The sequence below is a fragment of the Xiphias gladius genome, chromosome 23 (genome assembly GCF_016859285.1).
Source record: "Xiphias gladius isolate SHS-SW01 ecotype Sanya breed wild chromosome 23, ASM1685928v1, whole genome shotgun sequence".
Lineage (NCBI taxonomy): Eukaryota > Metazoa > Chordata > Actinopteri > Istiophoriformes > Xiphiidae > Xiphias > Xiphias gladius.
The window spans coordinates 16,992,091-17,014,123 of record NC_053422.1 but is presented as its reverse complement, the minus strand read 5'-3'; the positions used below and the strand labels follow the sequence as shown (position 1 = coordinate 17,014,123).

The 22,033-nt window shown below is 41.1% G+C and overlaps 1 protein-coding gene across 2 annotated transcripts in view; it reads right to left on the bottom strand.

Moving 5' to 3' along the window:
• The window catches only part of LOC120785567 (A disintegrin and metalloproteinase with thrombospondin motifs 2-like), a 143,951-nt gene extending 129,364 nt beyond the window's left edge, over window positions 1-14,587 (bottom strand). For both annotated transcript variants that reach the window (XM_040120387.1, XM_040120388.1), the window contains exons 1-2: window positions 14,481-14,587; window positions 13,369-13,477 (exon numbers count right to left, since the gene is read on the bottom strand). The gene's annotated coding sequence lies outside the window, so the exon portion shown is untranslated. The remainder of the gene's footprint in view (window positions 1-13,368; window positions 13,478-14,480) is intronic.
• Window positions 14,588-22,033: the final 7,446 nt, after the last annotated feature.

The following is a 22,033-nucleotide window of genomic DNA, read 5'->3' as shown; positions in this document are numbered from 1 at the left end:
TTTAGTTTAATCTCAGCCCTTCCACTGGGAATGCAACATATAATTAAACTTTATGGAACTGCCCTGCAGCTCATGCGGAGAAGCAGATTGTGTCACACACTCACACACACAGACACACAAAGACTGAGGATGCAAAATAATTTGTGTCGATGCATAATCAAATCATTATATAACTTATGATTTAAAATTCAACACCTAAAAATAAATATTGATAAATCCTGAGAACATGGCAGTGCATAATTTAAAGAACAGCAAGAATAACCATGTAAACCTATAATGCATCTTTTCTATTACATGAAAGCGGTTGAATTTCATTGATTTGATTCTACGCTTCATTATTTCTCCATGTCTAGTAGGGCAAATGCTGTGGATGCAATAACACCAGTTATTAGGAATGATACACAGAAACTGGTTCTGAAATGATTTCATCCAACAATGCTCCAGTCTGCTCATAGCTGCTGAATGTTACGTGGTGCTTTTATTAGGTTACTAAGGATATAACATGGCCAACCGTCTATCTAGATGTGGCTTAATGCGGTGGATTCTTATTGGACTTTCCAAGGAAAAAGAGTGGTAAGGACAGTAATGCCTCAGTAATACTGGGTTCAGGGTCTCAAGGCATCACCTTGGAGACGGTGGGAGATCAACAGAGCCTAGATGTGTGGATCAGTTGTTGTGTAACCCGTGGAAGCACATGTGTTGCACCACGGGCACTGCCAAACATATGGGAGACATGATGTGTCTACATGTGTTCATGCATCACAGACTTGTACAGGATACCTGATGCACCTAAGGGAAAGGCCAGAAGCATTTTGTTGATGCATCTCTCTGTATCCACCTCCTATGTAGAACAAGGGCCTGCTCCCCTGAGACCTCCCGCATCTCCCTCTCCTTTTTTCCCCTGCCCTAGTTTACCTGATTGATTTCTACGCAGCTGGCCACTTGTATAACACCAAACAATCCTTATATGTGTGTGTGGTCAAAGCATCGATGCATTGAGCATGAACCGATCTAGGTTAAGGTTTTATTTGTTTCTTTAACATTTGTTGGGTAGGGAGTTTTGCCTCTACTGGATCCCACACAAATGTAAGCACAAAGTAGGAAACAACCGTTAATAGTCTGTTATATCATTCCTCTGTCCTCACCCAACTTTCTTTTTCAAGCTCTCTTATTGCCCCTTATTCAAGGTCTCTTATATTCTCTGTCTTTCCCTATCTTCCTCAATCTAATCCTAACCTCAGCACAAATTAAGTTTGATGGTGTGCAATGCAGTACAATGACATCTTGTCCAGAAGTGTTTTGTAGAAGGATGTAGCAAATTCAACAGGTTTTTTTTTTTTGTTTTTGTTTTTTTTAAAATGCAAGTCCATTCCCAGGCAACAAAATGACTATTTTCTTCTAACCTCAGTACAGTCCATCTGCCCCCTTTTTGCTATTTGGGGACATGGCTTTTGTCACCAGTTGGACAAGCAGTCCCCAATTAACTGGACTTTGGTCAGAAATTTGTCCCCAAAAGCAGCCTATGACAGACACACGCACACACACACACACACACACACACACACACACACACACACACACACACACACACACACACACACACACACACACACACAAAATAATGGAGTGTACTACCAGTATTGCTCCTCACACCCTCTTCATGTCCCTTTGGCCTTGCAAAGTATTTCACACGACCGCACTTTTCATAAATTCACTTTTTCTTGCTTGCTTTTTCTTGATTTTCATTAGCTCCACCCTTGACTGTCACACCATTCCCAAATTATGTAATGTATATGATATTCATTCAGTGCTTCTGCTCCAGGCAGAAATTAAAAGTCACAGTTGCAGTACAACTCCAAGGAAGGCAGGCAGTTTTGGCTGTGCAGCCTTGACTCAGTGAGTTTTTTCAGACTGGTTTTGTTTCATCACTTACACTGTTAAGGTTTGGGAAATTAACGGGAAGACGTGTGACATCAGCAAGATGTCTAAGCAAAAACTGCTATGTGGGAAATAAAATGCAAGGAAGGCAAGAAACGGTATAATTTCTATGGTTGACATAACTGGGGGTTTTGTCCTCACAACTGAGTACCTGTTGGTTATACCGGTTGGTTGTCAAAGTCAGGAAACTGGACTTGTGGTAAGAGAGTCTTTGAGCCCTCATCTAAAAGCTGTTCAAGCTGCCATAAAGATAAGAATCAAGTCTCCTGCAGTGTCCTTGAGCAGCATAGTAAGACATACCCAAAACCATTGGGAGCTGACAGTGTGCCTTGACATCATGGAGAGGAGCAAGGGGAGATAAATAAAGGAAAATTCTGTCTTGTCACAGCTAGTTTTGGTCATCAGTTATCAGTCTTGATAACATTGTATTTCACGAAGTAATTGCTAAGATCTGGGAATATTGCATAATTTTAATAATATCTGATGGGGCAAGAAATATAAACATTCATATGATAAGACAAGGTTACCATAAAAAGTCAACACTTTAGCCAGTTATTATAAACCACTTTTTATAGGAGTAAAGCCCAGTGCTCATTGCACAGTGTACAGCAAGTCATGTTTACAATGGACAGTTTGGTTTATAATTTTGTAAAACTTCTTTTTAGCAATATATATAGTTTTTCCAGACCTCAGAGGTTAACTTTATAGGTAATTATTACCAGTAAATGATGATGGCCAAAACTTTTAAAATAAGACGTAAGTTGTAAAAAAAACTGGAATTTCCATTTAAACTTACAGGGATCAGCTTAGTAATGCATCATGTCATAGTCACAGAAATCATAGAAGCTGATGCCTACCATATTTACTGAATCATCTCCTAAGTACCCTTCTTAGAATCACCACCTTAACATGGTGGAGGGGTTTGTGTGTCCCAGTGATCATGTTGTCAGGGGCAACAGCCCCATTGTGGGGTCTCCTGAGGCTAATTGGCCCCAGGGGAGGGGACAAAATAAGAGTGATTCATAGAACCCCGATGAACGGCTGTATTTGTGAAAGTGATGCCTCGCCCGGACCAGGGAAACTGGGGCCCCCTCCTGGAGGCAGACCTGGGAGGGACGATCACCAGTGATTGTCTGGTGTCTGGGCCTTGACCCATGGGGCCCGGTCGGGCACAGCCCGAATAAATTACATGGGCCACAGGCAGGGAGGGGGGACCTTGGAGTGCCCATCCCTGGCATTGTAGACTGGTCCTAAGGACGTGGAATGTCACCTTTTTGGTGGGGAGGAGCCAGAGGTGGCGAAGTAGGTGGAGAGGTACCAACTAGATATAGTTGGACTCAGCACAGCACTGGCTCTGAAAACAAACTCCAGAGTTGTCCAGTGTCTGAGTCATCAAGCAGGTGTACACACAAGCTCCTGACTGCGCGAAGCTGTGTCCGAGTTCTCCTGGAGAACAAGAGGGTCACCTCCATGCAACTGCAAGTTGCTTGGAGGGAGGCTCTGAATGTTCTTTGTGCTTATGTACTGAACAGCAGCTTGGAGTACCCATCCCTTTTGGGGTCTCTGGCTGGGGTCGTGGAAAGGGCACCACCCGGGGACTCTATAGTCCTCCTGGGGAACTTCAATTTTTCATAACAAACCCCTTGTTTGAGCATAGTGTGGTTCATAAGTGTACTTGGTACCAGAACACCCTAGGCCTAAGTTCTGTGGTCGTTTGTCTTGAAGAAACAGGTGAAGAGAGGAGTGGAGCTGTCAACTAATCACCACCAGGTGGTGAGTTTTATCAGATGGTGGGGGAGGCTGCTGGACAGACTTGGTAAACCCAAACATGTATTGAGGGTGGCATGGGAATGCCTGGCTGAGGCCCCTGTCAGCAAGGTCTCCCTCTCCCACCTCCGGAAAAACTTCTCATGCATCCTGTGAGAGGATGGGGACCTGGAATCCGAGTGGGCCATGTTCGGAGCCTCCACTGAAGAGGTGGCTGTTTGGAGCTGCAGTCAGAAGGTCATAGGTGCCCATAGTGGCGGCCATCCAACAACCCACTGTTGGACACCAGCAGTGAGGGAGGCCGTTAAGCTGAAGAAGGAGGCCTTTTGGGCATAGTTGGCCTATCTCCTGAAACAGTAGATAGGTACCGGAGAGCCAAAATGCTGTGGCTGTGGCTGCAACTGTGACTGTGCGGTCGTGGACGCAAAAATTCAGGAAGGTAATGGAGAAAGACATTCAGTTGGCCTTGAGGAAGGTCTAACAAACCAACAGATGACTCAGGAAGTGAAAGCAGGGCTAGGCCCAGGCTGTGTTCAGCCACGTAGGAGATCTGCTGATTTTGACTGGGGATATCGCCAGGCAGAGGAAGGAACACTTTGAAGAACTCCTAAGCCCAGCCAACATGTCCTCTGAAGAAGCAGAGTTTGAACACTCAAAAACCCTCACTCATATCTCTGGCAGAGGTCACTGAGGTGGTCAAATAGCTCCTCTGCAGCAAGGCGCCAGGTGTGGATGAGATTCACTCTGAAATGCTGAAGGCTCATCGTTGCTCAGAAATTGTTGGGCTTTTTTAGCTGACACCTCTTCGATGTCACATGGAGGTCGGGAACATTGCATTTGGACTGGCAAACTGGGTTGGTGGTCCCCATATTTAAAAGGGGGGACTGGAGGGTGTGCTACAATTTTCCGGGTATCACACTGGTCAGCCTCCCTGGGAAAGCTTATGCCAGGGTGCTGGAAAGAAGGCTCCAACCCACTGTCGAACCTCAGATCAAGGATGAGCAATGCGTTTTTTGACATGGGCATGGAACAATGGACCAACTCAAGGTTACTGGAGGGGTCGTGGGAGTTTGCTCTTCCTGTCTACTCCTGCTTTGTAGATTTGGAGAAGGCTTACAACTGTGTCTCTCGGGGGTTCTTTTGGGCTTTGCAGCGGGAGTATAGAGTACCAAGGCCGTTATTACAAGCCATCCGGTCCTTATATAAATGGAATGAATTATGTTCATATTCTTGGCAAAAAGTCAAACAAGTTTCCAGTTGGTGTTGGCCTCTGACAGGGTTGTCCCTTGTCACCGTTCCTGTTTTTGATTTTCGTGGACAGGCCCTTAAGGCGCAGCCAGGGGGAGGAGTTAGTCCAGTCTGGGGACCTCAGAATCGCCTGGCTGCTTTTTGCAAATGACGTGGTTCTGTTGGCTTCATTAGATCGTAACCTCTAGCTTGCACTGGGACAGTTTGCAGCTAAGCGGGAAGTGGCTCGGATGAGAGTTAGCACCTCCAAGTCCGAGGCCATGTTTCTCTACCAGAAAAGGGTGAATAGCTCTCTTCGGGTTTGAAGCGAGTTGTTGCATCAAGTGGGGGAATTTAAGTATCTCAAGGTCTTGTTCACAAGTGAAGTTAAAATGGATCTTGAGATTGAGAAGCAGATTGGTGCAGTGTCAGTAGTAATGTGGGGGTTGTAGCAGGAGCCGAGCCAGAAGGCAAAAAAGCTTTTGATTTACCAGTCGATCTACGTTTCAACACTCACCTATGGTTATGAGCTTTGGGTAGTGACAGAAAGAATCAGATCGCAAATACAATCAGCCAAAATGGGTTTCCACCCTAAAGTGGTTGGGCTCACCCTAATAGATAGGGTAAGGAGCTCAGACATCCAGGGGGATCTAGAAGTAAAGCCATTGTACCTAAAGGAGCCATTTGAGGTGGTTTGGGCATCTGATCAGGGTACTTCCTGGGTGCTTTCCATTGGAGCTTTTCCGGGCACGTCCAAGTGGTAGAGGCTCCAGGGTAGACCCAAAACACACTTGAGAGACTCTCTCTCTCATCTAGCCTTGGAACACCTCAGGATCACCCAGGAACACCTGGAAAGCTAATCTGGGGAGAGTCTCTGGACTACCTTTCTTAACCTGCTGCCACTGTGAACTGACTCCCGATAAGAGGTAGAAAATGGATGGATGGATGGATCTTCTGAGTAAAAGGTCTGTTTCTGCAGTTAGTAAAATCTCTTCCAAATTCATCTTTATTATGGTTTTCATGCAGCCCGATTGAACAGTTTAGTTAGAACTCCGAACTGAACATCCCTTTTAAGTGATGAAGTAAAAGTGATGCTGTGGTTTTAGGCCTGTGTTCTCCAGATTAGTGTTTTCTGGGCACACAAATGCTGCCTTAGCCACAGGCTGTGAGTCACTGGAACAAACAACAAACAAACGTAGGCCACCAGCCAGGCCAAACCATTCTACTGGCATAGACTTGAGATCACACACACATACACACGTATGCGCATAAGCATGCACACATACTGTATGATCTTCACGTGTGGTGCAGTAAATGCATGCACCTAACAGTTACACACCCATGTACTCATATACCACACACATAACTGCTACTCTTCCCTTTGCCCACTGTTTACTCAATTAATGTTTTTCTTTCCCTCTCAATCTTTATGATTTGACCTTTGATAAATTTGCCCTTTTTTACCGTTGTTATCTTTATCTGTTCCACTAGCTTTTTCTCTAGCAGCTGCATTTATGTCAGCAAGAAAATCTCCAGTATCTCTCAAGCCTGCAGACAAAGTCCTTATGGTGTGTATGTGTTGCTTTAAGTCATAAGTGGCTCACATGAAAAACAAACACACGGGTGCAGGGTCATAGAGTTCCCTAACTATCATTTCACCATCTCTAGCACCATCCACAAAGAAGAGCATAGAGCACATTTATCTCAGAGGCTATTATATATTTAGTTACTTTGCCCTTCTTATTTCAGTCTACTGACAACATAAATGCAGGTCATTTATTTAACAGGATTAAGAGATAAAGATAATGTTTTTCACTTGACCAGGACACAAGCACAACACAGAAATCCTCCCTCGTCCCACAGCCTGAGTCTAATACTTGTGCGAACCGCTAAGACCTTCCTCCAGAAAAGAGGGGAGAGCTGCACAGATAGAGATGATCCAAACCGGTGGGCTTCTATAGGCTTGGTGATTTATCTCATCCTCTGCCTGCTACTTTGGGAATTTGGGAAAAGGCCACTGGGGCTGAATGCAACACAAGGGCCTCATAGCATCACTGTTGTTCTCAAACAGGATCCAGTTGCAGAACAGAATAACAAGGGAATAAGTCTTTTACCATACAACCTACTTTTTTAAACTTTAGCAGCTTTATTCTGGCTTATGTTTACAAATTAACATGCATGATGCCAATTTTACAAGGATATTCAGGCTGGAGTTTACAGCTGCACTTCATAGCAAAAATGAAATATTTATTTTTTATTTATTCATTTATTATCTTCCTGCTGTTGTATGTATACACTGCTGACAACTACTAAAAAGTCTGTTGACATAGTCTAACAAGAGGGTTCGAGAACTGTTGAGATCAGCCACATGTCTGATGCCAACTGGCCATTTCCGCCAATGAGGAAAACTAAATATAGCCATTGAAAAATAGCTATGCTCCTTATTAGTCTGCAGTTCTCTATATTTCCGTGAGGGGGTGTGGCAGGGGGTATAAACTCATGGCAGAAAAGAACAAGACGCTCCATCCCTGACATTATAAAAGATCAGAGAGCTCTAAAAGGTCGCCGTTGCCATATTCTCATTCTCAGCAGTATTGACACTTGGTATTTCTCTGATCTTTTGCTCTAATTAAAAAAAAAAAAAAGAACAACAGTTGCCAAGGAGTGTGTCCTAGTCTATGTTTCACAGTCTTAGGATGTGTGTTTGTGTGTGCCTGCTAGTGTGTCTGTGTGTGTGTGTTCATACACCATCAGGACACACATCAGGACATTCTCATCAAATGTATATCAACAAGCCATTCCAAGAAAACCTTATTGGTACTTAGCCAAAGATCATTCCAGGATGCCATAGATCAAAAATTGTTTTGATGATTAACAGTTAAAGAACCCTGTAATAAATTCACACAGGTGTCCTTCTGTTGATCTGCAGTTTTGTATATCGAAATATAGCCTGTCTCTCCATTTTAGGATTTAATTGACAGAGCTTCACAATAATAGACAAGCAGAGGTGCTAGAAGTAAATCACCTTGTCAGTTGCATAATCACACATCTTCTGTGGTATTCTCTTTGTCAGTATTATTCTGCCTCTCCGTGTTATAATGTCCACAGTGTCAATGTTTTTCAAACCTTTGAGTTAACTTAACATGTCTGACAGTTTTGAACAACAGCCACAACCGATTTCAGCTCTATAAGCCACCAAACTACTCTGAAATCAGCACTTGTCACCTCAAAATAACTAATAAAAGACATGCAATATGTATGTGTAAAACCATGGCCAATGCACAACAGAGCACACAGTTTTGAGACCAGGAGCACAAAGAAATTTGAAGTATTCTGGGTCTTGTTGTCCACAACAAAACCTTGATGTCTATGGGTACGCTGTAAGTACAAGCATGTCCTGGCAAAACTACCTCAGCACAAGTGTTGGATTAAAAGGCTAATGAATCATTTTGGACCAGTGTTTTCTACTTGGCAAGTTTGGGCAGAGTGGAGTGAAGACAAGATGGAAGGAGGGAAAATGAAAACACAGGTGACACACACATACATGATATATGAGTTCAGTGAGACCTCAGTAAGTACTCCTGACTTAAAAACCGACCAGTATTCATCATACATACCTTCACTGTCTAATCTTGCCTCCCTTTCTCTCTGGGTCTGAGTCCTTAATTAAATCTGTCTTTCACTCAGTTAAAAGTTAAGTCTAATTCAGCACAATAACCTAACAACTGCATGCATCAACAACATATTCTCCATAAGTGAGACACTTGACAGGTGAGGTCAGCATCGTTGAGCAACCCCAGACTTCTTGAGCTCATGTATACTAAAAGTGAAATGGTGCGAATGAGACAGAGACAGAGGAAGGAACAATGGAAATATAAACAGATGAACTGGTAAGTCCTCCAGTATTTCTGATATTTAGTTTCCACATCCATGAAAGCTGGGGCAGATCCAGAGTTCATATAAGTTCACAAACCAACCCTTACACAATATCTCACACACACATACACACTGTCTGTTGATAAAGATCACCGGTGTCTTGTGGCACTAAAGCACATAAGTACTTGGCAGCTGGAAGCCACAAGAAAAATCCACAAACACATCATACATGGCCTACTGTACACTTAAACATCTGCCTTGTCATAAAACACTAGCACATACTTTAGGCAGCTGCAGTCTCTCTATGCCTTCAGTACTTTTTGTCTAAACACTTTTCCGAAGAAGAGAAAAATGTTTCCCGAAGGTCATGCCTTCAGCTATTTAATCCTCCTCCCGTTCATATACTATGTTTAGATGATTACAGTCAGTTTACCCTTGAATCTGTACGATGTGTAAGTACCACACACACACACCTTTTTTCATTATCATTTGAGCTAATCATAGTAACCTTTTCCACCTAAATCATTCTTACCTTGAATTTGATATGGATTTTTACTGCGACAACAACAACCTATGTTCAATGTATTCACACATTTTTAAAACGATTAAGCCAGCAACTCTGACTGTTAAATGCTTCTCTGATTTCAGTTGTTGTAACCTTCATTTTCTGCTCCAGCGTTTTAATTATACTGTGATTAAAGAGACTGGACCATTGCATACCATGCATAGGCACTTCAGTATAGGTGAATGAGAGAAGCTAACAGAATGCTGGTGGCTTTTCAGCAACACTTGTACAAGATAAACTTCATTTCCAAATATAAAACTGAAGAACACGAGCGCAGGAACATATTTGCGCTGAGGAGTGCTGCACAGTATAAATGCATGCATAACTATGTATGTGCAATATCTTCAAAATGAAGCAAACAATGCAAGATGCTAAGTGACCAGGAACACACTTTAATATTAAATATCAAAAGGAGATCAACATTCCCCCATTTATCAGCATAAGCACAATAACTGTACATAAATCCCATTATGTTAAGCTCCATGTCAATTTTGATCACAGTTAATCAAGTTCAGTTAAATTTTCATAATTTTTAAACAAAACAAAAAGAAAACATTTGTTTCACACATTTAATACTTTTTACATTTTTTTTAAAAATCAATTACAACAGCAACAACTATACAATTGTAACAAACAATGCCAGTTACCAATACTTTCTTTATCACTAAACAACTAAAAGGTCCATTCACTTATTTATGGACATTTGAAGGTTGTTATGGTTTTCTACCACCCACAATTAAATACAGTGATCATTCATAGTCCAAAATAATAACAATCATACATCAATAACAAAATATACCAAAATTATAATTATTATAATTTTAATTGAGGGGTTCCCAAAGCAGGCCTGGTGCCAGACTTATGTGACTGAGGGGGCAGTTAAAAATGGCGAAGGGGCAAATCTTTTTATATAGTAAAACAGTAGGTCACCATCTTGCTCTACCTATTTCTGCATTTGTTCATCCTGTGGGTGGCAATCTAGTGGTGTTATGACTAGATGCAAACAATTCCTTACCTTACTTTACCCCTGGGGTAACATCTTCTGCGGTTGGTGGACCTAGCAGATTTAGTTCATGCACTGTGATATCAGCGTATCTGCTGTGGCTACTGGACTTGACTGGGGTCTCTGCATTGCTTTGTTTTCTCTTACAAAGCCCAAATCTGATATCCATCCTTATTCCTGAACTGCTTTTTGGCTAAGCGAACAAGCTACATGATGCAATGGCGAATGTTGAACTAACTATTTAGCAGGCAAACTAGCCGAGTGTTAACCGTTTTATTTTATTTTTCTTATCAGATTGCTTGCGTGCCGTGAGGTTCAAATCTTTTGACAACGCACAACAAACAGCGTTATCCATTTTTCTATCATGTACATAAAACTTAAACTTGCAGAGCCCCTAATGGCCCTGGGTGCGTGCCGAAGGTGGCCTTGTGTTCCACTCTGTGCTACAAAAAGAGTTGCATCAAAGGCTCGATGTCCAACCTGTCCAAAATGTCGTGATGGACATGCAGCAAAGCCATGTGTGTTAGTCTTTTTGTGTCTTATAGCCGCCAAGTGTGGAGAATGACCTCTCGGAGGAGGCAACAGACAGGCAGGCAGAGATAAAGCTCCATAAGCTTTTCCACCTCTGTCAGCAGTACCTGAGTTTGTGGGTGTATTCCTCCCAAAAAATCTGAAATGCCATGGGCTGTTCTGAGCACTCTCTCTTTAGTCAGATCACCCAGAAGTGTAAGTTGCATGTGCAGGCGAGATTTGTCAACCTGACTAGGGATTTTTCATCCAATCCTGAATAGAGGCCATTTACAGTAGCTATTATAATTTTCTCTCTCTGGGTGGAAACTATAATTCCAGGCTGAACAAATCGGCATTCTGGCTCCAATGTTACAAGGTCCACATTCTGAAAGAAGTCACCTTGCCAGTGTTGATATCCCGTGCGTGTTGCGACATCCTGCATGAGCTGGAGCTCTGCTGGTTCTTGGTGAATCGGGCACTTGTAAATTCCCCTGTGCTGCATCCACTTTCGTCACTATTTCTTATAGATAGGCATCTTCTCTCAGGACATGCATGCATTGTCTAAGTACATTAACACACTCCCGGGCTTCCTCACACTTGACTTTTTGTGTTGGAACATTTTGGCCACTGCTTCACATGGTGTGCACAGCCCATCTTGTTGGGTAGTAAGTTCCAGTCAACATCAACAGCTCCAAAAGGTGACAGGAAAAGTGTCTTGCTCTTTGATGATTTCCCTATTGCAGAAAAGCTCTGCAAAAACTTTTTACGTGTCTGCAACCAGACGTACCTCCCTAGCAACCTCTTTCAAAATCAAATCTAGATGATTACTGCAAAGAACATACAGCAAAATGGGGCATTGTGCTTTCAGTTTTTCCTGGACACCTGCGAAATGGCCAGACATACTGCTTGCGCCATCGAAATAAGATCCTTGACGGCAGCCCATGGGCAGGTACAGATATATAAAGATGTCTCTGATGCAGGAAAAAATGTGTCTCTGTCGTGGTATCAGGAGCACTGTAGAATATGAGAAAATATTTGCAACTGATAGGTTATTGTCCAAAGCTACAGGAAAACTGCTCAGATGCACTTATATCAGTGGTTCCATCAGTCATTAATCCAAAGAATGTGCGCTCCTTCACCTCAGACACAATTTCTCTCTGGACTGCAATTTCTAATATTTCATTTTGAATGGTCTAGGACATCCAGTTGTCTCTTCACTGAAGTCACTCACATGCCCTGGGCAAATCATACGTCCACTCCATCATTAGCTGCCATAAAACTCCATCCAAATGGCTATGCCCCAACTTGCGTCCAAAGGATTTTATGGATCTTAAAAGCAACTCCAAAACTGTTCTGGCCATTTTCTGGACTTTGTCAGCCTGTTCAGAAAGCAATGGGGTTATAGGTTAGGAGCTGAGAGTTGACAACATTCTTACTGATTCCAGATGCACGTCAGATAGATCATGGTGGGCAGACTTGTTGGTCGCCTTACGTCAGTTGCTAAATCTTCCACTTGTGAAGGGACTGATCTTTTTGAACATGGTAGAAACCCTGCTTTCTTACAGTTTTTGTCTGACACATAGTGCAGCCTCTAGCATTTTGAAAACCAGCCTGGCTGAAATAATTGTTTGAATGTTTCTGTCCCAAATCTCCTTCCTGGAAAGCTTGAGTTTGGCTGCCATTGCGTCTCAAATCCAGCAGTGGGTGATACAGATATGGCCTGCACTGCTATCGCTTGAATTTTTGAGAAGGCTGATGCTCAAGAACTGTTCCAGCAGCAAAAGATCATGGTAGGGTCGAGGAAGATTGAGCAGGTGTAGCAGATACACTCATACAGCAACTGGACACCACGTCCTCTTGTTCTGTTTCTATTTTTGTTGCTTTTTGGCTTTTAGAAGTGAAAATAAATCCAGTATTCTTTTCCGCGCTATTGATTAGCTCCAGCTACCGCCAAATCTCTCCCCAAGTTTAGCTTACTCCAGGCCTTACACTTTGACCTGATATGAATTTGTTAAATTTGCACAGGCACCTTATCATATGATGCTCAAAATTTAAAAAAAAAAATGTTCAGATAGCCCATTAGTTATGGTAAAATAGCCAGCTATTTACACACTGTATGTTCCATCCCTTATCAATAGGGGATGCTGCAGCACCTCTAGTACCCCCTCCCTAACCCATGCTGAGGATTTGATTTGTACCAGAGGAACAGGCTAGCAGTATTGTGATAAAACCTCAAACATCTGATGTAAAGTTCTACTGTGCTGTTTTGTGATGTACTCATTTATATTTGTTATTGAAGAAGAATGATTGTTCTCTCTGAGCACTACAAATATAAACTCTGCTCAGCTTCATTGTGTAAATAGTCAGTACTAGCTAATTATATACTAACATTAACTACAAGATGTCCTGCAAAAGATTATCATTTTAAATTACTGCACCAAAATTAAATTTAAAGGAAATGCTGTAAATATCCAAAACTCACCACTTTTAGTCTTGAAAGGTGGCTGTACGATGTTTTTCGCTTGCTCCTTCGTGGAGCTGTAGCCAGCTTGGATTCACTTCACAACAGTTAGCTAATATACCACAAATTCCTGTGGAAAAAAAAAATTTGAGAGAAACTTTTCCTTTTGTCCACATGCTCAGCACTCATTCATCAAAATATCCCTTGTAACGTTTGACCCAAGCAACTAAGTGTGCTAACAGTCACGTTTTGCTAATGGATAGATGCTGTTAGGGAGCTGAGTAAAGCTATATTTTGTCAGACATATGAATTTTATGGACAGAGGAGAAGCAATTATTCTGCAGGGGTATATTAAGATGTGTGTATGGACATTTATACTTTTTCCCCTCAAATCTAGGTTGGAATCATTGTAACTGTTTCTATGCCGCATGTCATATCCTCTAGACCATAATTACGATCACCCTTAGCAGGAGAAAACATTCACAGCAGCCTCCAAGTTGTAATTCAAAATTTAAGATATCAAGAATTTCTGACCGTTCCCTCCTGGTGAAAAAAGGCATTATCCAGTCAGTGGTGAAATGGCTGCAAAGTCACCATATATCTGACTAACTTTATCGAACTGAATCCATTTAGCTAAATAAAAAGATCAATAAGCCATTTGTATCTTGTTTCACTTGTTAACCACTCACAATATTAAGCCAATAATCAGCCAAGTTTGATTCTAGTCTCAGCAACAGCTGATATGACCTGCTGCTGGAGAATTTTGTCATTTTAACCTAATGAAACGGAAACAATTGGCGCCTTCTAAAAATGACAAGCTGCTACCTTAGAGTTTTATACACTACTAATCTTTGGTAATGAGAAAGAGAGAGATAAAAGAGTCAATAACCAATGTGTTAGCATTTTTTTTTTTTTGTCTAGCTATCAGAATCCACTGTCACTCGCACCAATGCACCCCAAAAATGTGCTAATTTTCACTTGCATATGCGGGTGAAATGTTTACACTGTACAGCCTCTGCATTGCAGTCCTCCCTGAAGGAGCAAGCTACACACTTTCTACAAGAGGTGGGTGTCTGATATGCTGGTACGGTTTTGGGTGCATTCAGAAATCTTGAAAAAAGAAAAGTGCCTACCAGGAGATCCACTGATATTTAGAACATACAGGGGTGGAGTTAATCCAATGAGGCATATTTGTCGTTTCAAGCTTTCAGCTTCACTTTAAAACTATCATCAGGAGCAGGTAAGGGTGGTAGGAAACAAAAGCTAATGAAATCAGTTGTGTGTTGCTCAGGTGCAATGATTAGTCTGTTGATGTCGCAGGCCCACAGCTGTTTGTAAGATAAAACACTCATATGTCATGATATTCTATCTTACAGTGTGACTTCATCATCTAACTGATTAACAACTATCTGCTCCTTATGATGATTTTAAAGTAAAACTGAAAATGTGAATGCTTACATTTCAGCAAAGAGAGTCTAAGAAATATTCAGTCTAACTTGAAACCGTGCAATATGTTTTGTGAAAAATAAATCATAGCTAACAACAAAAGGGAGAATCTTTTTGTGTTTTTAATAAATTCACTACCTCATTCAAACACGGTAATTACTTACCAAGCCAGGAAGTTAGTTCTGCTTGTAGAGCAGGCACCACAGACCTCATCTATTAGGTTCAACAGCTGAGAGCAAACAAAACAGATGTAAACAGCTGAAGCTGTAGTTTCTATAAGCTCATTTTGCTCAGGAATTTGCTGACCAAGGAAAAAACATCCTTACACATTTGAATTAAAACTCATTATTCCAGGCACACAGCAAAGTGAGGCAGGTAACGAACCATCTACTTCTAATGCTGTGGGATTTAATCACAGATCAGCCCATCCTTTCGCCAGCTAACATTGTGCTGTCATTCTGAAATATCATGAAAAATGAAAAATTGGTAATAAAAGTTACGAGACCAGAACTGATAATGTTCTGTCATTTGCTGTAATATCCACGGTGTGAGGCAGTAAGTATTACATTATTGTTATTGCCTCATATCCATATGCCAGCAACAGACTGGGACTGAATTAGAGACAGGGTTTGTCCCAGTGAGGAACAGGCCGTCAGCCAGACACACCTGACACTACTGCCAAATGACCTGTGGCCCTTTCTGCTGCTGCATACATATACACTTATGCACACACACACACAAAATTGTGGAGGGAAATGTCGGAAATTCAAAAATACACAACGCTTTAAACCAAATTTGAAAGTTCAGCACCTTATGCAAGGGTGGTCTAAATGGTTTGGTTCCCAGCGGTTACCAGCGTTGGTGTGTGTCATTGTGTGTGGGTACATACATGTATGCATGTGCATGCGTGAATTGAACCTAACTCGCGGTCTGTGGAATCAGTGGTATCTATTTGTATAATGAAGACAAACTAGGGTTGGGTGTTTTTGTAAACTCGCCTCATCCTAAATGAAATACTCTCCAGCTGTAAAAACACTGGATCAATCCTGATGTTCATTCATCGAGGTCCAACTGCTGCCAAGATTCACAGAACAGAGCTCAAAACACATGCTGTACACGAACAAATTTGTTTCAATAGGCAGCAACATTTACAGGGTTGCATCTGCTTGTACATATACTTCACTTCTTACATAGTGATGCCCAATTATTTTTTCAAAGAATACCACAAAAAGAATTTAGATGTTATATTGGGCCGGAGTTCATCCTTGTCAACTATGATTGGCTTCGAGGTTAAGCTATTCTTGTGTGTTGTTTGTGCTGTATTAACTTCAAATTGTATTACGCATTGTTGACCAGCTGCCGCCCTTCATTTTTAATAGTGGACTTTGTGATTAAAGGTGGAGATCTGAAGTTGTAAGTATTTATAGCTGAAACATTTCAAATGTCACGGGATTGAAAACGTCCCTGGACAAAAGTAACATCAGTTGATATTATATTTAAATTTGTTCTGTAATCAACTCAAACATTTATCTTCTTTGACATTAGCGGGGGAAATACTGTATTTACTATTTAATGCCATTTCTCCCCGTTTCCAGGAGCGGATCAAGGGCAGAGTTATTACCACATATGGGTCATTAAGAAATTAACATTATTTATTTTTAAACTAGCCACAGTTTGTCCAACTGATTTGTTTGTTAATTCCAGCCATCATTTTATTCGGAAAATCCTGTCAGCAGCAGCCTGAGCAACACACACACAGACAGGTTAGCTGCAGGCTCTAAGGTGAGCTCTGGTGTCACAGTGAAAGATTATACAATAAGTTCTGCATAAGAAGTCTTTGACATAATGTAAAAATAGGTTTGAGCATCGCTATGGCTCTGTTATGAGGCCTTTGAGTTGTGTTGCCCAAATCAACAAACTGAACAAACTTGCAGTATCTCAGGTGTGCTCTCACTTCAATCATCTGAATTCAAACAGAGTAGCACACTACTTACAAGTTTTTATACATTATTTTTTTGTAACATTTTCTTGAAATCTATCGCATAAATTTTAAATATACATTTTTTTTTCAATTTGATATTAATTAAACAATGTAAAATATCTCCTTAAATTCGGAGAAAAGAAAATCATGATACAGATCCAGTTTCAGGCAAGTTATATCAGCAAGTACATATTCAACAAAGTAAACTTTTTGCAGAGCTAGGGCTATTTCTGTGTGTATGTGTGTGCGGATATGAGTGAGAAAAGAGAGCCTATGAGCAAGTGCACATACACGTCTACAACACTAACCCTGACCATTAAACCAAAATGTCCTTACCAAAGATAAAAGCAAATGCCCTTGCTACTATGAAAAGTTACATGAATATGTACATCTTACATGGGTTTTCATCAAGTACACTCCCGTCTTTACTGTCGTTATGATCCTTTTAATACAAATGTCTTCCTACCTTCAAAGCAATCTGACAGTCCGACAGTGTAATAAATCCTTCAAAAATTGATGTCTAAAATTTATTTAATTTATTTAAGAGTCAAAGATCAAAAACAGTCAATTTGTGTAAATCTAATCAGACCACCCCAAAAACGGGGATGGGTTTCAAAGGGTTAAACAACACAAAAAAGTATTTTGATTTTCCAGAGAAAATGATGCCTGGAGACACAGTTAGTTCATTGTTAAGAGGGAAGTATGGTGATGGGTTGTATGGTTGTCTTGGAATACATTGATGAAATCAATGGTCAGTTAAAATATTTTTGACCATATAAATTAGAGAAATATTCTCATATTCAACACATTTCAATTTAGAGGATCCACTTGCTTGAAAAAAAAAAAATCACCTGATACTCACTTTTGTGTGTTTCTCTACCAACTGTAATAGAAAGTACGGAAGCGTGCCTTGTTCTTCATACCTGTTTTAGTTTATCCAGACAAATACGATGTTAGCTGCCAGTAAATGATCTCTTAGAGCTAACTCAGTTCTTTCAGTGTGCGCAGAGGATTGCTTTTATAATCTGGGATTATGTTATGTTGGGTAACTGTCAAATTAACAATCAAATCAAGCACATATGAAAGGGAAAGCTGTGTTTACAAACATTATTGAAGTAAACAAGCCTTTCACATTATCCGAAAACATTAATAACGTGAATTTAGTATTTCTCTAGTGAGAGTCAATGTATTAAAACACATACATCAAACAGGGACTCGTAGAGGTTTCTAGCCTTCTGTTTTGAAATCCAGTACCTTTAAATAGAATACAGGGAACATTAAAGGGGTTGTGACTCTCTGGAGAAATACACTTTGCATCTACAGGCAGCGTTCATTTAAAATCCTTAAAGCCCTTTCTGCAGACAGGGGATAGGTGACAATTACATGTACGCTCACGCACACGCACGCGCACACACACATACACACACACACACACACACATACAAATGCACGTTAGGAGGGGATTTAGAGAGACGGCTCTAGAGTCTGACATCAATAAACTCAATTCAAACCTTCAGCTTACATTCTGCCACAGAGCTGATTTCCACTAACACTCAGGACTACACAAAGAACATGTTCTGTATTGATCATTATATAAATGTGTATACACACCAAGGATGAATTATCCACACAAACACACCGTGTATACAAACATTTATGCAGTGCATGTTATGTGCATACTGTCTCTTCCTCTCATAGACTCTCTTTCACATAAACACACACACACACACACACACAAACACAAATGAAATCCCTGCCTGTCTGTGTTGGCTGTCCAGTAATGTATTCAGCTGCACACCTCCAGTATTTACCAGGCTCACTGTGTCTGGTGTCTCCTCATAGACGAAAACACCTCAAAATGTCCCTGGAAATGACCAGCTGGACCCATTAGAATATAGACTGCTGATGTACAATGGAGCACAGTGCACAAGATCACAGCATATCATCAAGAAGAATATCACTGTGTAGACCAAACTCACAACACTGAAGGAAAGAAAACAAGTGAGTTTTGTTGCTGAAGCTCTTGAGACACTGGCAGTGGACCGATGCATGATAAGACTATGATATATTTAAAATTACTTGTGAAAACATTTGTTAAAGAGGAAGTCCACTTATTTTTCTTGTGTTGTACACATAATCACACAGGCTCTTTGTGCTATAAGATGTTAATAGAGGGATTTTTTTTTCTTCCACCAATACACATGCTGTATTTTGAGCAAAAACCACTTATGCTACTCAAAATGTGAAATAAATCAAGCTACAGAAAAGGCCCGGTTAGCCAAATTCCATGGCCACTCCTCAACCCTGATAAACTAGCCAAAACGCTGAGGTACACTAACCTCAGATGTGAGGGACAATGTTCCTATCAGCAAACTGAGGAGGATGACACAGAGACAACTGTACCTCAGCTCATCGGGGAGCTGGATTTTGATGACTTGAATGACTTCTCTTTGGAGGAAGTCCAGAAAAAAGCCTTTCACTGTTTTGCAGTGTGGTTAGGCATGGCTCTGCATGACCATTATTTCTCATTTATGTATTCTTTCACAGTTAGTAGTCAGGGGATGTTTTTATCCTTTACATAACCTTATATAGGATTTTTTTTTAGCACCGCCAGGATAAATAATATATGATTTAATGATTTGCATGGTGTATATAAAGCAAAACAGAACTAAAATTTGGAAAATGAAATATACCAAAATAAAAACAACATAAATGCAACACAAGCTAAAGTGACTTGGTCATGATAATCTGTCCATGGTTATCATAGCAAATTATGGCTGTCATGAGCAAATTTTGCAAATCTGATCATGGTGATTTTCACATTTTAAATGAAACTTGCGTTTAAATTGTAAATGAAAGACACACTGTGTCCATCCGTAGAAAGACAAAGTTCCTTTAAAACTGAGAATCCCAGGATTTAAACATTTAAACTTTACTCTTCTAGCACCTTTTTCCTTTCCTCCTTTCACTTATTCAACTGCAGCTGTTAATTAGATACCAGTGTGAACCACATGTTGTCTCAGCTGCCAATTAGAGAACATCTCATGCGTGACTGAGGTAACAGTGGTGTGGTCAGAGCTATCTGTACCGTGTGATTGGTTGGCTTCCCTCGCAGATGAAGAGGCGGCGCCTCAGAGAGGAGAGAGAAAAAAGGGACAAGTGGTTAGGTAAGTGCTCGACCGAAAGTTATGCAACACTCATCGATTGAGGAGTGTAAACATACAGCAGAAGCCACTTACCCTGTCTGACGTTTGTGTTCTGTCGGTTTGCTGTCCCTGTCTGGGGAAGCCTGTCTCCAGACACCCCTAATGATTTAGAGAGTAAATGATCCATGATGGAGTGGATTTACAGTTGGGCTTGACTCCTGCCTGATGCGTCTGCGGTACAATGGGTTGAGAAAAGCTACCATCACTTTCATTTGTGACCTCACTAAATTCACCTCAAATATCATAGCCTCCTCTAGCGTGTGTTCCAGGAGGTCCAGCTACATAATGTGGACTGTCCTCACGAACCCGACGTGAAAGGACCGCATTTGTTTTCAGGTGGAGTGAAATACTCGAGGCAGTAAAAATATCAAGTCTGCTTTTGGCCAGCTTTGGTGGGCCATTCCCTTCTTCCATTCAGACAATATTGTGTGGAATTTTACTCTGTGATGTTACTAATTATTTATATCAGCTCTGAAAGGCATTTAGAAACATTGAGCTGACACTTAAAGGAGCTGAAAAATGTTTTCTCATCTGAGAACCGCACAAAACATTTGGGGGAAAGTGTTACTGGCTTTACCTCACTGGAAAATTGGAGCAATCCAAATGCGCGACTGACAACCCGAAACCTGACCTAGTGTGGGAAAAATGATTCTTACATCCCAACAGAGGAATGCCATGATTATGCAATTTTAGGTCAGTTCAGAGGAAACAATGAAGCAGAAGATGTTTCACATATTATGCTCATTCTGCTTTATCCTGCTGTTTCATTTTTTAATCATAATCTCTTGTTACTTCTTTAGTGGGCATGCTGTTGGGAGAGAAGATGCGTCTAAACACAATGTTTGTGGGAGTAAACATTCAAACAGCTTTTTTTTTTTTTTTTGGTTTTGTAACACACTAGATGCTGCTTTTGAGAGGATGGGGTATCCGCCCCTGGGCTAAACACACACACACACACACACATACACACACACATACGCACGCACACACACACAAATACACACAAACACGCACACACAAAAACACACACACACACACACACATTATTCAAATATGATCAAATCCACCTGGAAGCATAAAATGGATGCCTACTCAACCTATACCTTCGCAGAGTCTCCAGAGTCTTTTACCAGCTGGACATGCTGAAGTCAACGCACACACGCACATACACACCCTCTCACTCACATGTGTAGGATGAAAAAATAGACGGAGTGCTTTGTGAGATGTGTGCCACATACATAAAAAAACATCTCAGATGTAATTTAATCTGCTCTCTCTATTTCCCTTTCTCTCACACACACACACACACTTTTATTTCAGGTAGCATTAACAGCACAACTGCTGAGCATTTCACTACTCTCACAAACAATGTAATGGCATTTAGGAAAATTGCTTTTGCAATGTCCTGGTGATGTCAAACATCCCAAGCAGCTGTGTTATCAGAGTTATCAGTGTTAAAGTGGTAGAGAGCATATACACCATACTGCTCATTATTGTCCAAAAAAAAAGTCTCACTCTTGGTCTTTCAGCTGTTTTACAACTTCCTGTTTTTACTTCTTCCATCATATAATTGGGCCTTTTATGTTGAAGCTAGAGACAGAGAAAATGCTGCTTCGTCTTGCTTGTCTATCCCTGGTTTTATAAAATGTGTTTCAAAAAAGGCCAACACTTGTTGCTCAGCTTTGAGGCTGCGTTCTTTATGCTGGAATAGTGATCAGTGGGCTGTGCATACTTCGTATACACATTCAAAAGAAATAAACAGGCACAAACATGAATGTACACGCACAGTCCTGGTATAAGTAAAATGCAGACACACACACACCGTAGCCCCAGGCCATTATCTGAGTCAGGTCCAAGCGAGGGTCTCAGGGTTATTGGAATGTCATTTCACTGTTTTTGGAGGGGGGATCAGATTTCTAATTCCTCCTGACCTTGCTCCTCTCTGCCTCCCCTTGGGCTCCGCAGCAAATAAACAGGGTTGCATGGTAAAGCAGGCCCTGCCAAACGGCTGATCTGCCGCAGGCAACCTAGTGGCGGAGTTGATCCAATCTAT